This window comes from Vicia villosa, linkage group LG3 (assembly GCF_029867415.1).
Source record: "Vicia villosa cultivar HV-30 ecotype Madison, WI linkage group LG3, Vvil1.0, whole genome shotgun sequence".
In the NCBI taxonomy this organism is placed as follows: Eukaryota; Viridiplantae; Streptophyta; class Magnoliopsida; order Fabales; family Fabaceae; genus Vicia; species Vicia villosa.
The window spans coordinates 107,042,809-107,047,600 of NC_081182.1; the positions used below are offsets into that span (position 1 = coordinate 107,042,809).

The 4,792-nt window shown below is 30.2% G+C and overlaps 1 pseudogene; it reads right to left on the reverse strand.

Moving 5' to 3' along the window:
- Window positions 1-315: 315 nt before the first annotated feature.
- LOC131658750 (2-C-methyl-D-erythritol 2,4-cyclodiphosphate synthase, chloroplastic-like) lies at window positions 316-1,157 on the reverse strand (annotated as a pseudogene).
- Window positions 1,158-4,792: the final 3,635 nt, after the last annotated feature.

Genomic DNA, 4,792 nt, shown 5'->3' on the forward strand with positions numbered 1-4,792 from the left:
GTTAATAAAACATTACCATTGATTAAGAATAATATTAAAACATATATTAAAAATAAGGACCTAAATAAATATTTAATAAACATGTTTTCAGAATTATTATAATATAACAAATTAATGCAAGAATAGAACAATAAAAGTAAACTAGCCTAGTGGTTGGTGGTGCCCCTTGCAATTACTAGGTCATGGGTTAAGTACCCATGGGATACAAAATTTTAGCTTTAATATTTGAAACATGCCACGTAGCCTGCCACGTCTTCATATGTTAGGGGGCGAATTTAAACTTCTCTAACAGGTTTGTAACAACCTTTCTTCAAATCATCTTTCTGTCACCACCACGATTCCTGAATCCTCCTCCATATCTCCACATTTCTCTCCATAATCACCATCATCGATTTCAATCTATATAAGAATAATCAGAAAACCATAAAATATCGTTAACAAAATTCCATAACAGAAAACTCACCTCATAACACCTTCAATCTTGAATCATTTCCATTCTCCAACAATCTTCAATCATTATAACAAACACTTGGTGGGCTATTAATTGATTCCAAAAATAAAACTAAATTAAGCAACATTAATACACCTAAACCAAAGTTGAATGGAGAAAATAAAGCAGAAAGTTAGGTACAGAATATTACTCACAGATTCATGGACGAACACAGAAGAGTCACAACCCTTCCACTTTGGATCATTATCAGGGAAAATCTTGCCTATATCAGGGGTCCTAAAGCTCCTAAAATTGCATCAACCACGCAGTGAAGCAGAACATCCTCTGTAATTGAAGAACAGAATTTAAGAATCCAAATGAGTATTTCTTGAAGGATTGTAGAAATAATGAAAAGTTATGTTAATTACTTACCATCAGAATGAGCCTCGCAACCTCTATCATGAGGTGTGTTAATTCCACCAATAATCAAGGGATAATCGGGTTGGAGGTCAAACCCATGCCCAACCCGAAACGAAAAAACCTTGTTAGAAATGGCGGAGATTGGAGATTTGTCGATTTCAACGGAGGTGATGGGAGTTGAGACGATTCGTGGTAACTTGAGATGGAGATTGTGAGGAAAAGAGCAAGAGAATGAAATTGGGGGCGAAGATTTGGTAGACGTAGTAAATGGGATGGAGAAGGAAAGTGTTGTTAAAGAAGATGCAGAATAGATGCATTGGGTTTGTAGATAATGAAAGTAGTCATAAATATGATAGCCATTATATGATAGCCATTATTCTTGTAGCGGTTTAAAACGTGGATGGGCACACAGCTTAAACAATATGTAACTGCAACATGAGAGTTGAAACAACATGGGGAGTTGAGTGATTGGCAGTTATGAACTAAAGTAAAATAAAATGTAATAAATTAAATAAAAATAAATCAAATACTAGGTGGAATTTTGTGGAAACAGAAAGCTGCTATGGAAGGCTGTGGAATGAAGAAAAGCTAGACTTTTCTTATATGATAGATATTTATCAATCAAAACATAATTAAAATTATAAATGTTAAATAAGTGTGTCCTTAATCATCCTTGTACATATATTAAGTATATGTAATTATTTACTATTTTAAAAAAGAAAATTCAGCAGACACAATTTTTAGCACGCGACTTGATGAATTTAAGGGTTAAATTTTTTAACCATTATTATTTTTTATTAATTTATTTATAAATTAATTAATTCGCTGTGTATTTTATGTGGCGTTGAATATTGTATAAATTTTTAAAATTTAAATACCACTCCTGTGTTATTTTTATTTTGAAATTGTAAGCACTTTTTTCTCTAAAAATGTTGGAGTTTTTTTTTTTTTTAATAAAGTCATAATATTAAAGAAAAATGAAACACAAAAAAGGGGAGACTATACCAAAACTCTAACGAAGAATGACAATCCTAATCTATTCTTTACAAAATCTTTCCTTAAAAAAAGAGGGTGAGTATAAAAAAAAAGGTATCAAATAGGGATAAACCTACGTTAGCAAGGCATAAATGTTGGAGTTGGAGAACACCTAAAATAAAAATAAGTACGACTAATAAAAAATAGGATAACAAATAAGGATTCTTTAAAAATTATAAACATTTTTATTTATATTTTAAAATTGTACAATATTATAAATTTGTCATTGACGAAAAAGTTTACCACTTATCCATGTTTTTCCTATTTTCAACTTCCAAAACTTAAAATCAAAATCTCTAAAATTTATTTTAGTTTTTTAGTATTCAAAAGTCATAAATAAAGAATAGTTTAAAATAAAATAGTTTTTAAAAATAAGTTTGATTATCTTTAAATTTTAAAAACTAAAAGTCACTTTTACAAAACTAAATCAAACAAGTCTCCATATTTGTTTTGAAAATTAAATTCCAATGTTATTCCTTTTATATACTCCATCCATTGAAAAAAATAATAATCATAAGTCATTTTGCCACTTTTACACATATTAAATCATTGTTATCGTAAAAACTTTTTTCTCTTTTCATTGTAAAATACGCATATTAAATAAGTACGCATATTTCTTTTGTGTGTTTTTAAGTTTTCATTGTCTTGTGCGGTGTTTGTTGATTTTCCCATCTTAGTACGGTCTTTGTTGGTTTAGATTAACACATTTACTTCAAAATATTGCAGATCTGTGGAAGATTTGGGTGTCAATGTTGCAGATCCAGAAGTATTTATATTGTCATATTTGTAGGCATTTTCATGTTGCCGTTGTATGCTATTAACATAAGTGCTGCAAGATTGTTTGCAAATTCACCTTTTTCAGTTTTTAGCGATCTTGAATTTGTAATGATCGATGCATTTTTCAATGAATATCTATTTAGTAAAAAAAATCATTATTATCATATGCTCCGTTTAAAGAATATGTAACTTTCCCTAAATCAATAGCGTCTTCATCTTATTAATCCATGTAGTCTTGTACTATTTTTGGAAATGAAAGACCTTCATCCTCTTCATTATTCAAAACAATTTTATAATCTAAAGATTCTTTTACTACTTTCAAAAATATTGTTAAGTCTTTGAAATTTCATGAAAAATATTTCAAAAATGATTCTATGGTATTAGAAAAATAATACTTTGATAATGTTTATAAAGACACCATAAAATCGAAGTTCATTGTTCATAAGTAACTAATTCTCTCATAAACATAAGATTGTGATTGATTTGTTTTGTAACAAGAAATAATTCATTTTATTTATAATTCCTTCTATATAAAAATAATTTAAATTTATTTTATCCTTTGATAGAATTAATGACAAAAATAATTCATGGTAGTTTATTTATTATACTTATTTAAATAAACACTTGTGATATATAAGCTTCAAATAAATTAATTATCTAAAAAAAATTATTGTAATGGCTAAGAACAACTTATCAATATCCAAACTAACCACAAAATATTAACGTTATAATTGCACAAAGTCACCTATGAGTTCTATAACACAACTCTCTATATTCCAATTGCAAGTTCTTGAGTTGTCCTCTTATTTTTCTTCTTCCATAATGTGATCCAACTTACCACCTCTAACGATACCGCAATTAAAACCAAAGATACAATTACATAGTCATAGATATTTCTCCAAATAAAATACCCTCCATAGATCCCAAACCCTTTAAGGGCATTCCACACAGTCAAGAAAAAGTTCCAAAATATTGTATACTTGTGATCATTCTTTGGCCGGAGACAAAAAGCAACACAAACTTGAAGCAGTGCTAGGGTCATTAGTGTGATTCCAACGCATCTATGTGGAGTTTTGTGCAGTCCTTGATGATTTTCCATGTTTAAACCAGTGCCAATACCAATAGTGCCAATGAGTGATGCTATAGATTGAAAAATATTTGTTTGTGTTTGTGAATGATTAATCAATTGCTTATGCTTGTATTTATAGGGATAATTGGTAACAAACTAATGACTTTGGTTTTTAAAAGTTTTAATCTAGCATTTTTTTCGGAGCTGATTTAGCAAAAAATTGAATTTAAAACATCCTAGCAACACACTTATTAATCTAGCATTTTTTTCGGAGCTGATTTAGCAAAAATTTAATAAAACATAATTAATACTATCTTTGTTCATTTAATTAAACCATTCACTAGTATTTTCTAATGGATTGATACAATGCAACCAATGATTATATTTAAATTGTTAACCTTAGAAAGCGCTTTTAAAAAGCGCAGCTAATTGTTATTTGTTGAAAGCGCTTTTAAAAAGCGCTGCTAAAGGCATAGGAAAAGAAAGTGCTTTTATGGAAAAAACGCTGCTAACTCTAACATTACGAAATCTCTTTTGGAAAAGCGCTGCCTTAATTCATTAATTAATAAAAATTAAAATAAAACGACTGAATCCCTAATTCAGTCTATTTCCCTCTTCTCTCATCCACAGTCGCACTCCTCTTCGTTCATACACTTCTCCGTTCACAGCCTTCCTTTTTTTAACCTCCCTCTTCCCTCCGTTCACAGTCGCACGAGCTCCTCTCCATTCACAACCGTCGTTCGTTCTCAAGTTTGGTCGTCGTACTCCTCTTCGTTCACAGCCGGCGCCGTTCGTTCTTTTCTCATAGAGAAACGAAAGAGAAGTAACAACGCAACACAACGCCTGTTCGTATTCAAATTTGACTATGTGTTTGTTGCAACAAACAAAACTGTTGGTTTTTCTTCGCCGATTCCGTCTTTTCTAGTTCCTTTTCTTCTTCGTTTCTAATTAAACATTCTTTCTTCCCCTAATCTTTTTTTACTTTGAATGTTAGGGCTTAAATGAACCCCAATTTTGAACTGGGGGAAAAATGTTAAAAGCTAGGTTTAGCAATATTAAAC